The sequence below is a fragment of the Phaseolus vulgaris genome, chromosome 1 (genome assembly GCF_000499845.2).
Source record: "Phaseolus vulgaris cultivar G19833 chromosome 1, P. vulgaris v2.0, whole genome shotgun sequence".
Taxonomy (NCBI): domain Eukaryota; kingdom Viridiplantae; phylum Streptophyta; class Magnoliopsida; order Fabales; family Fabaceae; genus Phaseolus; species Phaseolus vulgaris.
This window is the reverse complement of record NC_023759.2, coordinates 20,460,738-20,483,471: the sequence shown is the minus strand read 5'-3', so window position 1 is coordinate 20,483,471 and position 22,734 is coordinate 20,460,738.

Here is a 22,734-nt window from a genome sequence, read left to right as displayed (position 1 = left end):
CAATTCTCCCTAGAAATTTGCAATTAACACCAAATTTGGGAATAAAATGCTCTTATTCAAATAAAGCTCATAAAAATGTAAAAAGGTATAAATTCATAAATTAAGGATTATTTTATATGTAAATTAGCAATAAATCCTCATAAGTTCCTATATTTTACTGAAATTAGGCACTTATCACGTGGGAACACCAAGGTCGAGACAACATGGTTCACCAATTAAAATCCTCCCCTGTTTCTATACGGCTAGGGTGAGGTCAGAAGGAAGAACCTCTTCTTTGTCTTGTAAGACAAAGTTTGAATGGTTTCCAGTTACACGTCTCCCTTATCCTCGTATGGAAAGGTCGAGTCCAGCTAAGTGAACCTCTTCCTTGTAAGACAAGGTCGAGAAAAGTGCGGTTCCTAGTTAAAAATATCCCTTGACCTATGAGCCAAGGTCGAGAGCAACGTCTCTCTTACCTTTATTTGGCAAAGGATCAGGTGAAGAAGAAGTTCGAGTAAAGCATTGCCTCTACCCTAAGACAACAAAGAAAGAATAATGTCAAGCGAGCGGTAAAGAAGCGTGCTACCTAAGTCAAAAAGGCCCTAAAGCGTTGTTAGACTAAGCAAGTCAGGCAAAGCAGTTCATAACGACAAAGGAGCAAGATCAGACAGAAAGCAGATTTTATAAATAAAGAAGTATATGTACAAGTTATTAAATTGTTCATCAAGCAGTTAAATAATTACAACAAGAAGGGAATCACTCCTTAGCGTTGACCTGCTGCCCATTAGTGATCTTCTTGGATAAGCCGGTTTGAGAAATATCCACCATAGGATGTGCACAGGAAACCTGGGCCATGGCATCCTCAAACCCAGTCGTATAGGCATCAACGACATTGTTGGTGAGCTTCTCCTTGGTCTGGTTGAAGATTCCGTCCTTGCAGACTAGCTCTCCCTCCAGATGGCCAAGCCCCACCTCCTGCTGGGTCGCCCTTTCCTCGAGCTTGGCCATCTTAGCCTGCGACTCCTCAGCCTTCTCCTGCAAGTCAACAATCTTAGTTGGGAAAGACAAGATTTTCGAGTGAGCACTTAGGGTTTCCTGGGACTTCTCAAACAGAAGCCTCTTGATCTCCTTGTCGGTTTGTTGAAGGTCTAACACCTCCAGATACAATGCAGTTTCACACTGTTTGAGCTTCTTGATCTGGAGTGCGTCTTGACTTGTTGCCTCCCTCAATTCCTGCATCTCAGTCTTCAGTTATTGCACCTTTGTCATGGCAAGACTGGATGCGACGAGGAAGTCCCCAAGGCATTTAGCTACATGCTCTTGCAGGGGGGCTTCGCCCAAGTTCTCCATCCTCTCCCGGTCTTGGAAGAACTGAATGGGCTGTTGGAGGAAGGCAGGCAGATCCGCAGCAGAAGGCGCGTCGTGATCACCTCTAGAGGTGCTCTCCCCCCCGCCCTTGTGTACCACAATGTCACAAGGAGAAGAGGCACTTGGAGGATTTTCTCTGAAGGAGGGGGCGCGGTCGTCAGAGGCTGAGTGCGTTGGGACCGTGACATCAACTGTTCTTTTCCTCTTGAAGATGAGGCTTGAATAGTTGTCCCCGTCCTCAGAGGCAGTGGCCTCAACTACCCCCTTCTGCTTCTGCCTATGATCCACAGGGGCTGGAGCAGAAGGGCTTGGGGCAGAGGTAGCCGCAGAAGAGGCATCAGCAGGAGCCAAGGCATCAGTAGAAGCCAAAGCGTTGGCATCAGAAGGGCCAGGAGTAGCTTTGCGTTTGAGGGCTACCTTAGCTAGCTGCCTCCTCTTCTCAGCAGTAAGCACCATGCCTGCACAAGAAAACAACAAGGCATAAGAAAGTAAACCAACACAGCATGCAAGTAAACACAAGTTAAGAGCAACATATAAAGTAGAAACAGAAAAGGTACCAATGTAACCATTGAGAGTCTTGGGGTTGTACTCAAGCTTGATCAGTTCAACAGTGTTAAACACCATTCCCAAGCTGGAAAGGGACTCACACACCTCATGATCGGGCAGAGCCAAGTCCTCAAGGCTCTTAGGCTTCTTGAGCCCTGGTTTCTCCACCCAGTAGAGTGGGAACCCATCCAACAGGGTGGGATCGAATTTGTTGCACCCTATCTTGAAGAATTTCCTCTTGAAGCCCTTATACGACTGTTGGAAGAGAGTTAGAAGAACTCTCCCAGCAACTCCATTGAAGCTCATCCACAACTTCTTTCTAGGATTCTTCGCTTCAAAGAAGTACAAGAAGATGTCCACTGATGGCGTATGGCCATAATGGTTGCAGAGGATGGAAAAGGCCTATACAAATGCCCAACTGTTGGGATGCAGCTGGGCAGGGGCGACATTGACCTCAGTCAGGAGCGCGCACTCGGACCCCGTGAATGGAAGGCGGAGGTTGAGCCTGTTGAAAGTGGTTGAATACATGAAGAAAAAGGGGTCTTCGGGTTACTTGTGAGATGCCATGGTGATCACTGCCTGTAAGAACAATGTCATCAACATATACTACAAGATAGATACACCCAACAGTCGAGTGACGATAAAAAACTGAATGATCTCTTTCACTGCGAGTCATACCAAATTGTTGAACAACATTGCTAAATTTTCCAAACCAAGCCCTAGGAGACTGCTTGAGGCCATATAAGGATTTGCGAAGACGACATACCAATCCAGAAGACTCCCCCTGAGCAACAAACCCGGGAGGTTGCTCCATATAAATTTCTTCCTGCAAATCCCCATTAAGAAAAGCATTTTTGACATCCAGTTGATAAAGAGGCCATTGTTGAAGAGCAGGGATAGCTATGAATAAGCGAACATAGGCCATCTTTGCTACTGGAGAAAAAGTATCACCATAGTCTAAACCAAAAAGAGTGGACTTTAAGTCTAACTCAACCCCATAAAACCGGCTCGTGAGGGCGAGTATGATCATTATGCTGAGAGACTAAAGCAGGAGAGTCATCAACATGAGACGTTATATCAGTGGTGTGTTTACCTGACACGCGCAAAAGGGTAGAACAAGTGGAAGTAAAATTGGGCACAATAGGAGATCCCAAAATTTGATCGCGAACGTGAGAATAATCATCAGGAAGGCCATGTAAACCCAATAACATGAAGAACTTGGATCTTTGTTCTAGTTCTTGAGAAGGAGTAGAGGCAGGAGGTAATAACTCATTAAAATCATGAAGAAGAGCATGAAGTTTACCTAGATATTCTGCCATTATACCATCAAGACGTTTGGGAGCAACAATTGTGAGAAGATTTTGACACACACCATAAAGACGTTGAGTATCATTGGTGTATAATAATTTTGCTTGTTCCCAAACTTCTGAACATGTCTCATAGGTACGAAAAATTTGTTTAAAAGATGAGTGAATTGTCGATTTGATAACAATGCATAATTGAGCATCAATTTTCAACCAACGGAAAACCTCATTTTCAGGAACAGTAGGATGAGTAAGATGATCAACATAACCTTGACTCTTAAGCCATAATTTAATATCTGATGCCCAAGTGTCATAATTGGTTCCATCCAATTTTTCAATGGAAAGATGAACATTGACGTAATTAGTATAAATAGATGAATTTGGCATAATGACTGCAGAAGAAGCCACAGTGGTAGCGGTAGCGGAAGACGCCATAGTGGCAGCGGAAGCGGAAGAAGCCATAGAAGATAAGGACAAATCTAGTCACCGGTTAATTGGCGGTAACAATAAAGATGAAGGCTTCGGCAGCGTCTCCAACGGAGGCTCCGACGAGATTCCTGCGACAGCTCCGGCGAGGTGGTGGTAGCTCCGGCGAGACAGTGGGCCGGTGGCTGGAAAATTCCAGTGAATAGTGGGTTCACCAATAGAAATTGAACCCGAAACCGTAACCTTATGCTCTAGATACCATATTGAAGGAAAAGAAAGAATAGGGTAAATCCCTTGTGTATATTGAACACATAGGGTTATGTTTATATAGGAAAAGAAACATATGGGCTAAGCCCATTACATAAATATGAGATATCTAACAATATCTATAATATCTCATAATATCAAATAATATCTAATTATATCTAATGATATCTAACATCCTTAAAAGAGGTAATTTGTGAGGTTTCTGCTAGGAGGCTATCAGGAGCCCAACAGTAAAGTGATTTGTAGTTAATGGAGGGAGGTGGGTTTGGTGTAGTTTTGGTTCGCGCCATCTCAAAGGGAAAAGCTAAGGAATGAAAAATGAAAAAGAAGAAAAACAGAGGTTTAGAGGAGGAAGATGGTGCGACTCAGGAATTCAGAAAAGGAAAGAGACGTGAAAATGAAAAGCATAAAACGTAAAGTGCAGAAAACATAAACAGTCCCAGAACAGTTATAGCATGTTATGAGCATCAGAATCATAAAGCAGGGGAGTTCATAGCATAAAGAACATACCTTTGAGCAATTAGAGTTTGAAGGTTTAAGTGGTTGAAGAAGAAGAGAGAGCGTTTCGAGAGTAAGAAATGCCCGAGAAATGCTAAGTGAAGTAATGAAACAATAAAGGAGCGTAGGGGTTTGAAGGGTTTAACGTATACGAAGAAGCGCAAGCGGCAACAACCCTTGGCCGTTGATCTTGCCACGTGTACGCTGATAAAAAAAGTATGGTGAGATGTCACTTCGGTGCATTGTTCACGTCCTATCACCCGGTGCCACGTAGGTCGCCACAGATGATCACTTAGCCTCTTCGCTGAAGCAAGTTACAGCTCGAGCTTGGGGGGCCTGTGTACTGGCCAGACCTTGGTCATCGGCGCCAGAGAAAGACATCAGACATCAGATATCGATGGTCCGATGGTAATAATGGGTCACGTAAGCTGGGCTCCACAGATAGTATGAGTTAACACCCAGATACCAGAAAGACCTAAATTACGAGAGGATCATGCATGGGGTGTGTATAGTACATTCAGGTACGGCACAGGCAAGTGTTCCCTGGAGGCGCTAAAGCTAGTTAGGGTTAGGGTTTCTAGGGAAAGACTACATGCATGGCACGCGAATAATTAGGGCACACACAAAACAAATGGCGCCACAACGCTGGTACATGAGTTGGTACCCTGGCCGCCATGCTGTTAGAAAGATTGCACTCCAGAAGATGCAAGTCTTGTGTCGCGACTGTGCTAAGCTTGTGCAACGCGTCACAAGATGCCTCTCCAGTAAACCTTAATTCCACTTAAGGAAAGATCCTTGGGGGATAAGGAAGTTGACCTAATTACAGCTTATATAAAGGGTGGTAAGAACCCTAGAAAAGGTATGTCGTTTCTAAGATTCAAACTGCTTTACATGCTTATTGTTTCTAGTCGAGTACTGACTTGATCGTCGGAGTGCAATCAACAGGTAGGGCCCCCTCTGTCTCAAGAAAGCCACTATTAGCTACCCAAGGAGAGAGCGTAAACCACCCAGGAGATAGGAGGAGCCACAATCTGCCTTTAAAGTCAACGGTGGTTGAGTCAATCGGCGAGAACATCTATTGTACCGACCAATCCTCAAACGTAGTTGACCGCTAGTAATGGTGGGCCACGTAGGCTGGGTCCCACGAGTGGCGTGGGCCAGTGTCTCACGAGACACGTCAGCCAAGGTGCCGAAGAGTGGTCAGGCGTCGATCACCAGGATGTGTTGAAGTGTCCTCGGTCACAAAGTGAGGGCGAAGTGACATCGGACATCGGTGACTCAAACAACAGAGCTGGGCCACGAGAGGTGGATCCTAAACCATACACCAGTTATCAGTAGGGAGAAGTCTAGATCACGATGGGTCCATGCGTGTGGTGTGAATGACGCGTTCAGGCGTAACATAAGTAAAGAGCCACTGGGAGAGCTAAAGCTCGTAAGGGTTACGTACCAGTGGTAGGCTTCATGCATGGTACGTGAGCAGCTAGGGCACTCCCATGACGGATGGCCCCAGAGATTAGGTGCATAAGTTGGTACCCAGGTGGTCATCCCGTCAGAGGTTGCACTCCAGTAAGGGAGCCTTACGCGCTAGATTGCCCTAAGAGTGGGTGATAGCGGCGCTAAGGCACACCCTCAGGTACCCTAATTGTGGATAGAGGAAACAACGGAACCCTAGAGTATATAAAAGGAAGTAATAAACCTAATAAGGTACGCAACATTCACGCGAATACACATACAGATTTCAAAGAGTTTTTACGGCTAAGTGTTTTGGTGTTTCTTAGCCCTAGTATTAGCCCTAGTATTGACTTGCAAACGACCTCTAGGGCGTCCCTTTGTCTTTGCAATTTCAGGTGTTTGATCGCAGGAAAGCACAAACGAAGGCACAGAAGATTGGGCGTGTGATCGTTGTGGACGTACGAAGGCAATCAAGTCAACCAGCAGGAACAACTATCATAAAATATTGAAAGCATTTTTTCTATAGTTATGACAATTAATAATAATTAAAAGATTTATAACTATTTTTTATATATATTTTATCACCATTTTATTTCTATTTTAATGAAAATTTCAAACACTATTATTATATAACTATAATATCATAAAGTTAGTAAAAAAATATTTTTATAATTATTTTTTATCTTCACAATTTCCTACAACTTTAATGTAAATGTTAGTAATATTTATTAATTCTAGTTTTTGTTATCATTAAAAATAGACATAATGGCATACTTACTATTTATTTATTTATTTATATATATATTTAAATAATATATGGTATCTACAATGACGTTATCTCATATTAGTTACATAAGAAAGATTATTTGTATAATTACAAGAACAAACAATAATTAGATATTAAGTAAACTAGCTCTAGTTAACCTAGGTCATTTAGATAAAAGGTTTATTAAAGTTATATAAATAGTTTGATATTGGTTACATATTCTATTCATTAATTGCAAATTTTTTACTCTTATTCCCTTATGCATATAGGAAGATAGTCTTATAAGATCACCTTAGTAATAAGAACATTTAATACCTCCATTGTGGAGTTGAGATGAATTGTATAAGATTATATGGTTTCAACAAGGAATATGATAAACATTAAATTGTATTGATTACTAAACATCCAAGTAACTAGCGAGACCGAATGACATTATTAGTCGAACTACAAAAAGAAGTTAATTGAACTAAAGAAGTGAAACAATGAACAAATCAACGTGTTGCACCAAGAAAATGTACCAATGACAAAATGTTGGAGGTAAACCCTCATGGGTCACACATACTTGAACAAAATGGCAAACACCTAACAATAGATAAAGAAACCCTATGCCACTTGCGGGGGAAACACCTAACACCACCCACTGACATGACCAAGGCTAGGTGTTAAGATGTTAGATAGTCTAGTACCTGATAGACGGTCTAACACTCATTAGAAAGTCTTGTGATAAGAGATTCTATGAGTTTTGATTATAACAAACACTATAATGTGTGATAAGATTTCTAACACAACTATTATATTGATTGGAGTTTTATTTTTATTTTTATTTTTAGCAAGTGGACAAACTCAATTATAGTGTAGATGATAAAAAGTATTTTCGTATCCACAAGGACTAAAGATAACCACGATAGTAATATCGTTCAAAGTGAAGTAAGGATATGATGGTTTTGGGGTGCATAGATGATATTTAATAGATATAATAGATAATTATAGATAATATAAATAGTAAGATTGAAACTAGATGCAAGAAGGAGAAGTTTAGATATTCACAACAAATATTGGGATTAAATCACTTTGTAAATCTCTTTCGGAGATGTTACTTACAAATTCTTCAAGTTCACGGTTTCTTATGGCCAAGTTAATCCGTTAATCATGGCTATCTAGAACAATAAACTATCATAATTAATTCTTTGACTTACAATTAGCTCGCTTCAGAATTAAGATGGAACAATTCAAGCCAAATACTCAATTTTGTTCCCAAACTTTGACCTACTTGGTTGATTTGAAAGAGTTCAGAAAATGAATTTGTTTCCCAACATCATTCAAGTTCTAAAGCCATGAATGATTATTCCTCACATATCAAACATTAATCATTCAATCAAATCATATGAATTGAATTTAAATAAACATTCATAAATAACAACAATTAAGAAATATTACATTGTGATACAATCCAATTAGCCAAGAAGATGACCAAAGACATAACAGATACTGCACAACTAGATTAATCATATCAGCATCCAAGACAAGGCCCCACCAAACCTTAAGAAGGACCTCAGCAGAAGAAGAACTGACATAGACCAGAGCATCAAATGTTCTTTCTTCTAGTATTTTTACAAAACAAATGTGTGTAAATAAATTAGGCTCACTTTGAGGGTCCAAATAGAAGAATAAGGCATAGTAGGTTTACATATCATAAATAAGAGTGTATTTAGCAAATTGGGTTTGTGCCAAGCCCATTTTTCATGATGCATGCACCTAGGATTTGGGTTTTTAACCTAACTTCTAGAAACAAGGCTTAAAGGGTGGTTTTGACCTTTGTCAAACCCGTAGGCCACCCCTTTCCCTTTCTCATTCTACCCTTTACTCATCTTGCCTTCCAAGTCACTCATTCCTATATAAAGGGTGTCTTCGTCCATGTATTGACACATTGAATTCGCTTATAGTAAAGAAACTATGCATGAGTGTTTAGTGAGACTAGTGTTCTCTTATTCTTGGGTCTTATCTTGAGTGCATCACCTCAAGTGGCGACTCTTTTATCAGTCATCTTGGAGTACCTCCTTCTCCAAGTGGCCTGACAACCCATCTTCTTCCATAAACTTCCTTCATCCCTTCCTTTTTTTATCTTCTTTTTGTGCCACCGTTATCTTTCCTCTTTATGTTGTTATACTTGTCTTTTATTTTGGTTTTTACTTATCATTCTTCATCTTTTATGTTCTTTTCATTTTTGCAAGTCTCTTCATCATCATAATCACCTTATTTGTGTTTTTCTCTTTACCCTCTAGAAGTGAACCTTCAAACTTACTTAACCACTTGGTTAAGTTCGTGTCCAGTGGGAATATTCTTTGGGTTTCTCACCATACTCTGCTTAAAAACAAAAACTCATAAACAAAGCTCCCCAGGTTCGAGCTGAGCTTGTTTCAGCAAAAAGACTACTTGCTCGGTTTTGGTGGCTCACGTGTCTTGAGGGTAGTTCCATGTGCAGTGCGAAGCACGAAGCGTTTCTGAGTGGACGTTTCACCACACTCCATCATGAGAGCACACATGGCCTTTCATTAACAGCTAGGAAACATTGTCGTTTGCCCTTCCCAACTCTATGTTTTATAACGTTTGAAAAACTTCGTCATTTCTCACTGTTCCATTTTCCTTTCACAAAGCTTTCGCGCCTTCACTCAAACTCTTTGGACCTCCTTCCTCACCCTGGCAACCTCCTCGCCTCGACTCGTTCTTCGAACCAAGACACCCCCTCTGATTCATGACTATGTACTAGTATCATTTAAAGTTTTCATCATATCAACTGTTCTGGGACTGTTCTGCATTCATTAGATTCTGATTGCTATGTCTATTTAGCTTCGTCTTCTTTCTTGAACCTTGAAGCATTGCCTGAATGTGTGCTTGTACTATGCTTGTTTTAGATAATCTGAGTGATGGATAACCGTAAACTGTACCCCTGAGCTTCTGATACCCTTTTAGGAGAAACCACTATGTATACCTCCCATGAGAAAATAATGCTTTATATGAAAAGAGAACGTCCCAAAAAAATGGTCCTTAAGCTAGTGATAAAGGCCTTAAGCTAGTGCCCTGTAGGGAGGATGAGTAGATATGTTGCGATGAATCCTCGGAACCAAATGGTCCTTTCTGTTATTTCTACACCATTGTTTTAAAAAAATTTCTTCTCCGCCTTCCCTTATATAATTTCGAGAAAGCTCTCCTCACCGAAATTAACGTTGCCCCTGCCCAGCTACATCCAAATAATCGGGCGTTTGTTTGGGGTATTTCCATTCTTTGCACCCACTTCGACCATCAACCATCTGCCATCAGTGGAGGTCTTCTTGCACTTCTTTGAGGCCAAACGCCTAGGTCGCCAGTTGTGGGTGTCCTTCAACGGGGTGGCTGGGAGAGCCTTGCTATCACTCTTCTAGCAATCTTATAAGGGTTTCAAGTGCAAATTCCTGAAAATCCACTGCAATAAGAGGGACCCAACTCTTCTAGATGAGTTCCCCTTGTATTGGACTGAGAAACCAAGATTCCAAGGTGTCAGATGCTTGGAGGACATTCCCCAACAGGAATGAGAGGTGTGCCTTTTCTTCTCCAGCTTAAAGGTGGTTTTTGATATAGCCACTCTCATAAGCAAAGAGTTCTCCCCAGTGGGACTTAAAGCATATATTGGTATCTCTTCCTCATTTACTCTTGATGGTGCAGACTGGTATATTTGTTTACTGAATTTCCCCTATTTTCTTATGCAGACAACATGCTGGATATGCTTAACAAAAAGGATTTGGTGGCTAGGGCCAAAAAGATGAGGGCAACCGCCCAAGCTTCACCTGCTAAAGATTTGAAGCTCAAGACCGTTCCTGAGGTTGTTCCTTCCGATGATGAAGAAACCTACTTTGGGCCAGTCTCCAAGAGGAGGCGAATGGCTGTCGCTAAGACTGTTGAACACTCTGCTCTAGATGGTCGCGCACGTTCTCCTCAAGCTTTTCCACCCAGTTCACCTCCTTCTGACGGCAGAGTGGTGCAGGAGAGTGCGGGTGCAAGTGTGCTAGAGGGGGGACTGTGGGATCCTAACTTGGATGCCCCCACCTTCCTCGAGAAGACCCTACTATCTGCGTAAGCCAAAGAAAAGCTAGAGAGCTTGGAGGAGGACCAGCTGGTGGAGCAGGCAGTGAGGCAACTAGGACAAGCCTTGACTGCGAACTGCCTGGCTATCTCCAAACTAACGGGTTGTAAAGGCTCAGCCAAGGAGGAAACCCACAAGGTTGTTGAGCTCTCGCAGCAAGTTGGTAGGCTCCAACAAGAAACAGAGGAGCTCCAAAGGTCGCAACAAGAGGCCAAGGCTCTACTAACTGAAAAGTCCAACGAGGTCTTGCAAATGTCTAACAAGAATGCGGAGCTCCAGGCCGAGGTGGAAAGATTGAAGGAGGAGTTGGCCAAGAGGGGCAAAAAGTTGGTCCAAAAGGATGAGAAGCTGGAGAAGGTCAATAGGCTCTTACCGATGATGCTGTCAACTCATACCTGGCAGGTTTTGAGGATGCTATCGCTCAACCTTCGGGAATCTACCCTGAAATGGATTTCTCCCAACTTGGTTTGGGCAAGACCATGGTAGATGGCCAGCTGGTGGATGAGGAGGAGTAGAGTCTTGAGTCTTCCTATAATCAACTGCTTTTTGTAGCTCTTTGAACAATTTCTCAAACTTTTTGTATATATCAGTACCTTTATTTATTTAACTTGTTTGTCTTTGTCACACCTCGACTAGCATGTCTCGGTAAACACGACTATCATAACTTAATCAGCTGATAAAAATATAACCGACCACCTTAGCAATGTAATACACCGATCAAGCATGGTAAACTATAGTGCTCTCAGCGGATCTATCTCATGGACGACCTGTGCCTTCTGGTCGCAAAGGATGTCTCACTTGCTTGAGCGTTGACTAGGCTACATGAGCAAGGGATTAGGTTTTTCGACTTGGTTGCGCAGGACTTTTGCACTTGGAAAGTTTATTCGCTTTCTTCACACATCCTTCCCCAAGGTTAGGGGTGACTTGAGAATCTAACTTGGGGCCAATCTCTACACAAGTCTGTCCTTGACAACCTTTAGTGGCTTGGAGTATCTAACTTGAGTGTTGGCTTACACACCAAGTCTACTCTTAACACCTTCGTGGTGCATTTCTACCTCATAGGGTTAATCTTGGTTCTTTTCCACAGAGTGCCCGAGCTTGGATGGCTTCACCGACGCTGAGGTGGGTTGCCCTCCATTCCTTTAGCTAGGTGCTCTTAGTTAGTGTTAATCGCGGTTCAGTACCTCCTGGACTCAAAATCTTACTGAGGAGAGAACGTACTACCTCATGGTATACGCTTAGGGTACCTGGACTCAGAATCTTAGAGAGACAGGTCACTTTACCCAGCTCAAACCAAACAATCTTAGTTATTGCCAACCACGATTCTGGGCACCTGAGCTCAAAGTCTTACTGAGCAAAAGTTGTTCCCTCTGAATCGTTATGGACTTCGACGCTCCTAGGCTTTAAATCTTGCCAAGGAAGGGTCGTCTTGGAGTCTTACCAAGGAAAGGCCGTATTTCTTGGGACAAATTGCATAAGACGCCTACTCGGGTGATTTGCCAAGGTGGGTCGTCCTACACGATATCCAGTCTTCAACATTTTCTTCGTAACTTTTGGCCTTTAGAATATCTGACCTGGGTGTCGGCTCACACGCCATGTCTACTCTATTAATGTATTTTGGTTGGAGTATCTGACTTGGGTGTTGGCTTACAAACCAAGTCTACTCATAAATAACTTTTATTACTTAAAGTATCTGACTTGGGTGTTGGTTTACACACCAAGTCTACTAAAAAATACCTTCTAGGTTGGGTAATCCATAAGTCATTTCTAACTAAAAAATAGCTTCTGGATTGGGTAATCCATAAGTCATATTATAACTAAAAAATGCCTTTCGAATTGGGTAATCCATAAGTCATTTTTTAAATAAAAAAATAACTACCAGATTAAGCATTCGAGAAACATGTGATCATGAGTTTTGCTTCATTTCTAGATCCGGTATATGTCCAGATTACCTAATTCGTAAGTTTTAAAATTAAATGCTTATGTTCTAGATTATGTAACATGAAACATAGTTTTGGATTCAAATTAACTTTTTGGGTTATGTATCCCGAAATACAATGGTGTATTACAGATTGAATAATCCATAATATTATTTTGGATTCGGGATATAGTTTCATGTTACATAATCCATAAGATAGTTACTTAATATTGAAACTTACAAACTTTATAATTTGTTGATCTGTTTAATTAGCCTATCCAAAACATGAAAAATCAACGACACACATGCGTAAGAAAGTTGAAAACTCTCCAAAAAATGACACAACCACGAGCCATTACCAAAGATCACCAACCGCCGTCAACACCACCACCACAACAACCACCGTCAACACCACCTCCTTCGACCCACAGACCTGTTGAACCAAGTGGTGTTTAAGCTTTGAAGAATCCAAACCCTTTGAAGGATGTTGAAGGCTTGGCTGTGCTTGTTGTTGTTGAGCTGTCTTAGTTAGGATCTGGGGTAGATTGTGTAGTAATCCACTCTTTGATTGAATCCAAGGCATAGGCATTCTCAATCTTTTAAAAGAAAAGTGTTTTTCAAACTAAGTGAAAAACAACCGATTGTTTTGTCGAAACAACCGATTGTTTTATACTTAGGTGTTTTTAGAAAAGATTGAAAACTATTTTTCAAATGGTTGAGCTGTTAAAACCCAAAACAACCGATTGATTCAAGGAAACAACCGATTGTTTGTTTTGGTACCATAACAGAAAAACTGTTTTGTTCTTTGACTGAGCATTAAATGATTTTCTAACTGTTTACGCTCCAGTCTTTAATGCTTTGACCAATCTTTAAATGCAATTAATAGTTTGTTAAGATTTGATAACAAACAACATCTTTCATATATTCAGAAAAACATATTTGAGTTTGAAGAATGCAGTTTTTGAGATTTTGAAAAGTTGAGATTGCTTAGAGATTGAGTTTGATCAAAGTGTGTGAGATAAGATTTCTGCTTGTATTGATTTCATATTTACTTCTGTAACAAGTGTAATCCTTGTATCTGTTGAACAAGTTTCTTCTGTGTGTTTGTTGAGAAGTGTTGTGTGTTCTTGAGGGGATCAAGATCAGCATTCTTAGTGTTGATGTGTTGGCCAAGAGAAGTGTGTGTCTTGAGGGGATCAAGGTCACTTTCTTGGTTGTGTTGTAAGTGATATAGGTTTGATTGCTTAGTGGAATTCCTCAATGGTTTCTGAGAAGACTGGATGTAGCTCTGGGTTTAGAGTGAACCAGTATAAGCATCTGTGTGCATTCTCTCTATCTTTAATCTCTTTACATTCAGCTTTGATATTTGTTTACTGATATAAACAACCGATTGTTTCTGCGAAACAACCGATTGTTTTTCTAGTGCTGTTGTTTTTGCTTTGTGTTTTGGCAAACTGAATTCCTTATCAATTGTTTCTTGAGATAATTTCATTCTTGGCTTAAAAGTTTTCGAAAACCCTCTTTAAACAATTCACCCCCCCTCTAGTTTAAAGCCATCCATTCTAATAATTGGTATCAGAGTTTGGTTCTTGAAAGTTATTCAAGTTGATCCTAAAACTGTTTTTTGATGGCTAAAAAGTTTTCTTTTGGGGAAGGTGCATGTTTAAACAAACCACCTTTGTTCTGTGGTATGAAATATGATTTGTGGTGCATAAGAATGAAATTCTTTGTTGAATCTTTAGATAGGAAAATCTGAAATGTCATTACGAAGAACTATCTCATGCCAATATCTGAAAATGATTCTTCTGAAACTGAACATCTTGATTGTTTAGCTATGAACATCATTGTATCTGCACTTGATTCTAATGATCTGGTCAAGGTTTCAGAATGTAGGTCTGCCAAAGAAATGTGGAATACCCTTGAAGAGTATCACAAGAATCCAAGGAGTGCATTTATGAAAAAAGAAGAATCTTCTGCTGAATCTTTTTCTTTAGAATCCAAAAAGAAGGGTCATGTTAAAACTAAATGTCCCAACAGAAGCAAGAGAAACTTCAAGAAGCATGAGAAGAAAGGTAAATCAAGAAGAGCTTATAATGATAAAAGCACATCATCAAGTAAGGAAGAAAAGGAAAACTTATGCTTAGTTGTTGAAGATGATGATGAATCTTGTAGCTCAAGTGAGGTAAGTTCATGTGCTTCTTTAAATGAACAAAATTATAGTGAATTGCTTGAAGCTATTCAAGAAACTCATGATGAAGCTAATCGATTGGTTCTTTCAAACAACCGATTGAAAGAACTTAACAGCTGACTGGAAAAGAGAGTAAAATCACTTGAAGATGAGATTGAAAAATCTAAAAATGATTTCAAAAATCTAGAAAATCATTTCAAAAATTCTTCTTGCAAGTGTGACACTCTCATTTGCAAAAATTGTGAAAATCTTAAGAAAAAGGTTCATTATCTTGTTGACATTGTGGACAAGCTTTCAAAAGGGAAATCTAACTTTGAGAATGTCTTGGCATCTCAAAGCTGTGTTTTTGGAAAGGCTGGTTTAGGTTTCAATCCACAGAACCAACAAGATAAGTTTTCAAATTTTTTTTAAGAAAGCCAGTAAAACAACCGATTATTAAATCGAAACAACCGGTTGTTACATGCTTTTATTGCATGAAAAAGGGCCATTCGGTTAGATTCTGCAAAATAAGAAAGTTCTCTGTTCCTAGAGGCTACATGAAATGGATTCCTAAAGGATGTGAGGTTCCAAATGAGAAAAAGAAATCAATTGGACCCACAAAGGGACCAAATCTTGTTGCTTCAACTCATGCTTGTGCAGGAATTCTAAAGAAGTGTGAAGGACTAAGTCATATGATCAAGTTTTTGGAAGATAAAAACCAACATTGAAGCTGAATCAATGCTCTGCATTTGTCCAAAGGCCCTCAACAGTTAAAAGAGGCTTCTTGATCATAAAGCACATGGCTTATGGAAAGAACAATATAAAGGATAAGACCTTCCTTTCTCTGTTCTTAATTTCTGTTTTAAAGTTCTTTCTCATGGTTAAATATCTTCTTTAAAATGCTTAACTTCATCTGCTTTGAACTCTTTCTGCTCATGGTTAAAATTCAAAATCAGTTTTAACTGTTGCAGAAAAACAACCGATTGTTTTGAGCCTGACAGCATTGTAAAGAAATCAATTTAATTTCTATTTTGAATTTCTATCCGTTGCAGATCAATTTAAAGAGAGAATCCTTGGTCAATGAACCTGTGTTGAAAGCTGATCACGTTCAGAGAGAAGTTACAACAGTCATGCAGGAATATATTCCAAAATCTTGGAAATTCAAGAGCCTTAATGACTAGTCAAAGATCACATGTAAAGACCATGTGATTTTCAACCTTTTCTGACGTTTTCTGTGCAGGGCAGGGTCAAGTCCTCTCTCTTTGAAAATCTGGTACCCACTCATGTCATTGAATGCTTTTTAATTCTATTACTGCTATAAAATCTGTTGCAGCTTATCTCTTCCACAAGAACAACCAATTGCAACATCTCTTGCAAAATATGTGAGTGAGCTTTTCTCTGTTTTCTTCTCTGCCATCATGGACTCAACTCCTCCCACCTCAAAGAGAGTCAAAACCAGAGCTGTAAGGTCTGGAGGAAGGCTAGAAGGATGGTTTTCTGGAGACAATGATCTAATTGAGAAATATAGGTTTGAAACAAGCACCAAAGTGATAAACAACCCCAAGGTTATGTGCTTTGATTGGCTGAAAAGCCAAAAGCTGGACAATGTAAGGAGGCTGCTCAAAGATCAATCTCTCAGAAAGTTCCTGGAGATGAAGGGAAACATCTACCCAGATTTAATAAGGGTGTTCTACATAATTCTCAAGTTTGAGGGAAACAACCTAGTTTCTCATGTAAAAGGTGTAGATATGGAGATCACATATGATGTGTGGACTGCTGTTGCTGGTCTAAAAGTACTCAGACCTCAGAATTAACAAGGGAAACCTTGGAGTAGTGGAGGATTTCAACAAAATCCAATACTACAAGAGTTGCTTGAAGAACCAAAATGCTCAAGTTGGGACTTGCTCGGTTGGAGGCCTAAAGCTTGATGAAAGGTTGTTAGCCCTCATTGTGACTTGGATTCTAACACCAAGGGGGAGCAATCATTTTGTTCTTACTAAGGAGGATCTGGTGTACATCTTCTGCATCATGAAGAAGATCAAAATCAATTGGATCCACATCATCAAAGAGCACATGCAAAAGGCAATGAGGTTAAGTGACTATCACTATCCATATGCTGTTTTGGTATCTAAATTTCTACTCTATTTTGAAGTGAACCTAAAGGATGAAACATCTGAGTTGGTCAAGTCAACTCAAGAGTTGAACAATGGATCACTCAGAAAAATGGGTTTTACCAAAGTAGGTGGCAAATGGATTAACAAAGATGGTGACTTTGGTGCCTCATCTAGTGCTGTTGCTGATCATGAACAAGATGAACCTGCTGATATGGATTTTCAACATGAAGATCTACTTGAAGCACATCAAGATGTTGGACCTAGTGCTGGTGCTGGGAATCAAGAAGAAACAATGCAAACCATGTCTCCTTTTGAGAGACTCATGGTTAATAGGCTTGATAGCTTTGCGGAGAATCAAAGAAATCTCCATGATCTATGTGTCAGCAATTTCCAGAGGATTGATAACAGGTTTAACAGCATGGATGCACGCTTCATGACTCTAGATGAACAAATCGAGGCTGTACAGAATCAAATCTTTGATCTTCAATATGCTGATGATGATGAATGAAGAAAAACATCTGGTTGATGTATCGAAACAACCGATTGTTTATGGTGGTTGTATCAGTTTTCTATTTTTTCTGTTGTTGCTGTTTTAAACCTGATGTATTAAGAACAGTTATCTTTTTCATCTCTTCTTTTTGTCTATTTGTGAAGACAAATAGGGGGAGATATATGCTGTGTGTTTAGTTTCAGTTTTTTTTTTTTTCTGCACAATAGTTTGGATGAGTGAAACCTTATAGGTTTTTGCTCCTATACTTGTTTGTTGATTACTCTGATATTATGCTCTGAATTTCTATACTTGTTACCAAATATCAGAAGTTCTATGCTTTGCTTAAAATTGTATCTTGCAGGAACTGCTTCAGATTCAATCAGGTACAACACAAGCATCAAGGATTTGTCTTCATCAAATAGGGGGAGATTGTTGAACCAAGTGGTGTTCAAGCTTTGAAGAATCCAAACCCTTTGAAGGATGTTGAAGGCTTGGTTGTGCTTGTTGTTGCTGAGCTGTCTTAGTTAGGATCTGGGGTAGATTGTGTATGTAATCCACTCTTTGATTGAATCCAAAGCATAGGCATTCTCAATCTTTTAAAAGAAAAGTGTTTTTCAAACTAAGTGAAAAACAACCGATTGTTTTGTCGAAACAACCGATTGTTTTATACTTAGGTGTTTTTAGAAAAGATTGAAAACTGTTTTTCAAATGGTTGAGCTGTTAAAACCAAAACAACCGATTCATTCGAGGAAACAACCGATTGTTTGTTTTCGTACCGTAACATAAAAACTGTTTTGTGCTTTGAGTAAGCATTAAATGATTTTCTAACTGTTTACGCTTTAGTCTTTAATGCTTTGACCTATATTTAAATGCAATTAATAGTTTGTTAAGATTTGATAAGAAACAGCATCTTTCATATATTCAGAAAAACAGATTTGAGTTTGAAGAATGCAGTTTTTGAGATTTTGAATAGTTGAGATTGCTTAGAGATTGAGTTTGATCAAAGTGTGTGAGATAGGATTTCTGCTTGTATTGATTTCATATTTACTTTTGTAACAAGTGTAATCCTTGTATCTGTTGAACAAGTTTCTTTTATGTGTTTGCTGAGAAATGCTGTGTGTTCTTGAGGGGATCAAGATCAGCATTCTTAGTGTTGGTGTGTTGGCCAAGAGAAGTGTGTGTATTGAGGGGATCAAGGTCACTTTCTTGGTTGTGTTGTATGTTATCTAGGTTTGATTGCTTAGTGGAATTCCTCAGTGGTTTCTGAGAAGACTGGATGTAGCTCTGGGTTTAGAGTGAACCAGTATAAACATCTGTGTGCATTCTCTCTATCCTTAATCTCTTTAAATTCAGCTTTGATATTTGTTTACTGGTATAAACAACCGATTGTTTCTGCGAAACAACCGATTGTTTTTCTGGTGCTGTTGTTTTTGGTTTGTGTTTTGGCAAACTGAATTCCTTATCAATTGTTTCTTGAGATAATTTCATTCTTGGCTTAAAAGTTTTCGAAAACCCTCTTTAAACAATTCACCCCCCTCTAGTTTAAAGCCATCCATTCTAACAAGACCTTCTTCACTCAGCAATAAAATGTAAAACACTGTGTCTTATATTTTTATCCTTTTACTTAAGGGTAATTTAGGAATGTTAAAGTTTATGGGGGTGGCTGAAGAAGTCATGGAGGTGCAGGAAGAAGCTGCCATTTGTTTGATGATAAATCAGTTAGCCTATAAATTTATAAGATTTTACTTTTGGCTGATTCTCCCTACACTAGATTGTTAGAATGTGTGGCTAAAACAAGAGGGGGTGAATTGTTTTCACAAGATTTTTGCAAAGATTAGAAGTAGAGTGAAAAGTTATTTAAAAATCAACCAATTGATTTTCTGTTAAACTGGATAAAATTTAATATTTACAATTCTTTATGAAAAATCAACCAATTGTTTTATCAAAATAGCTTATTGTTTATTCCAAAACACAAGGAAAAAAATATATAAAGAAGTGTATAAGAGTAGGGAAAGAGAGATTCACATAAATAGATTTATATTAGTTCACTCTTAACCAAGAGTTATATCCAGTCCTCAGCTAACCACTGAGAATTCACTAGACAATCAAAACTAGATTAAAAAGCACACTAAGAATGTTAATCTTGAACCCCTTAAGAACACAGAACACTCTTGATCAACAACACAATTTCCAAAACCCTTTTTCAAATTGACTTATACACAATTACAATATTCAAGGAAGGAAATAGAATTTACCCAGGCTTTACAAAGTAGTAGTACAAATGAATAGAAAACCCATATCATATTTCACACACAAACAATGATCCAAAAGCTTTTGATCTTGTCTTGAAAACGTTTTTAATAAACTTTCTTTCTTGTACTTTTCAAAAGATCACAACACAATCTTTATATTGACAAGAAGAAGTGGTTAAAAAAGTTAGATCATTAATTAAAATCAGTTAGAAACATTTAAAAATAGTTTGGAATTCATAACATATTTCTATTAGAAAAACAACTAATTGTTCTGAAAAACAATTGATTGATTTAATTTTTTATTAAGAATTTCATGTAAAATAGCCAGTTGTTTTATCGAAATAATCGATTATTTTTGTTTTACAGAAAAGACAAAAAATGCAAAGCTTTTTTGAAACCTTTGAAAAACACTAAGGGTTTGTTTGGATTAGAGGGTGAGGAGGAGTGGAAAGTTGAGGGTGAGGGGGAGTAGAAGTGTGAAGAAAGTGTGAAGAAAGTTGAGGTTGTTTGGATTGGGGTATGTTAGAGTAGATGTGTGAAGAAAGTTTATTGAAATTTGTGAGTGATGTGATGGTTGTAAGAATATTATAAATTATTTTGAATAGTAAAATTTGTAAGATTACAAATTTACCCTTGTATATAAAAGAAGAATAAATAATGATGAATCATTTTTCATATTTTAGTTAATTAATGCAATTTTAAGTTTCATTTATAAATAAAAAAATGTAAAATAAAAATAAATCATGAATTATAATTTTAAATTTAAGTATAATTTGATTATTTAACATTTGATTATTTTTTTTACTTACTGAATTTATTTACATAATTATAATATTATATAAGAATTTTTAAATTATGTTATGTTATATATATATATAAATATATATAAAATTAATTTTAATAATGATTTTCATTTTTATGAATAGCAAAATAAATATATTTTAAAAAGAAAATAGATATTTAGAATATAGCATGAATATTAAGTAGTTATCAAAATATATAATAGAAAGTCATTATAGTTAATCCGGAAAGAGATATAAAGACATGTTAATTTGTTTGTAATTTTGAAATTATGTCAAAATGAAGAACACAATAATGTTAATTAGAAAAAGAAAAGACATCCCCAGTAATAACATTTTAATCCTTATTGTGGAGACCTTCAAACGGTTTTCTAGAAGACATATTTTATTCCGTTGTATAATAATAATTGCATCTTTTTCATCGACAACGTCTTCAATGCACCATTTCAAATAATTACAGCTTAGAACCATGCCACTTCTAATCTGTTTTCAAGAAAACAATAAAATTGAACAATGAATAAGTTTAAAATAACATTCTTAAGTTTGTTTCAAACCTAATTGAATAAATTTTACCTTGTAGTTGGGACAACCCCAAAAAAAAATTCCAGCATTTTTTTCTATTGTCGCTATTCTCAAAACAACAAATTGTCCACAATCACAAATAGGAGCAACGAAGGCACTTGTGCTCCCAGTAGCATGGGTAAAAGTACCACGTTTTTGCACACTACAACCAGTACAACTAGATGACGACGTGTTCTGATACGCAGACATTGAATGACACTTAACCAATGCTGTCGAAGTTCCGTATTAGGGATTAAGGACACAAATATGATTTATGCATAATAGAAATAAAATGCTAAAAAAGTTGCATTAAAAACAATATGATTATGTAAATAAGTAGCATGAAAAGTAGCATAAAACCTTAATATTAAATAACAATAACAATTCATTAATGTTCAACATAAAAATTAGAAATAAAAATAACAATGACAATAACATAATGATAACACAATCAATGGCCTTGATGACGTCGAATGTCATTCAGAGTATCCTCAATTTGGTCCATCCTTTGATCAACCCTGTCAATTCGGGTATTCATGTTTTGTATGCCGGACAAAATTTGAGTTAACAATTCGGTTTGATTGGGGATTGCCGCCTCAGGTTGACCACCTTCAACATTTTGTGCTGGCAATTCATCCTCTTCATCATCTTCTTCGTGTGCATGGTGAGGTCTACCAAGTTGCCATACGCCATTGATCTGGAATATATTTAATTTTGTCATACTTTTTTTCCCAAAGTAATGATTTCAGCCTAGCATTATTGCTTGTTCATTCGACAAGTCGAAGCCATACACCTGCAAGATCCTCGTTATCAAATTTGCATATGAGAGAGACATCTTGTTATCCCGACATTTGATGATGTGTTGTGTGATGTAATGAGGCCAATTAATGCGTACATTATTTTTTATTAACCACAACATGAAAATATCTTCATTCAGTAGTTGTGCAAAGTTGCTTCTACGAGGGCACAAGATATGCACCCATGTGTAATGCAACAGTCGGTCATTCATTTTTAGACTACCGACATTTTTGAGATTTTCACCTTCAACATCTTCACGAATCATGGACGATAATGCTAGTGCTCGATCAAAATTCAGTTCCTCAACGATCGTCCCAGGGGTTAACTTAAGACCGTCATACTGTAGATGAGCAATGGTCATCAAATCCATTTCTTTAGTGTGTATCATTCTTTCGCAAATCTCAATGGCAAGGTGACCAACAGGTATGATTTTTACATTTGTATAAAATACTCTTACCAAATCCTAATAATACGGAAGAGTAATTCCAAGGAAAGGTTGTAAACCTTGCCAATTCAAAAGATTTTTGGAATTCAAATCCTGGAGCAGCAAAAAATGGAGTATGCATAACTTTTGGTGGTAATACTGGTCTTGCGTGAAACTTCTTTTCAAACAGCACCATTTGACGCCTGGTACTAAAGTATCTTGAATAATCAAGAACTTGTTCAATCCTCGTTGCTGGCTGAGGAGGAACGACAACATCTTCTGCTGGAGATTTACCCTTATGGGTTCTATTACGTTTCTGGGATGATGATGCCATGTATAATGCAATTACTACAATAAATAACTAACAAAAGTTAACATAATATCATAAACATAATGGTAGGTCTTTTCAAACACAATAGTGCAAGTTCACAAAGGAAAATATTACATGGCCAATGAAAGTAGAAGTTCACAAAGCAAAATATTACAT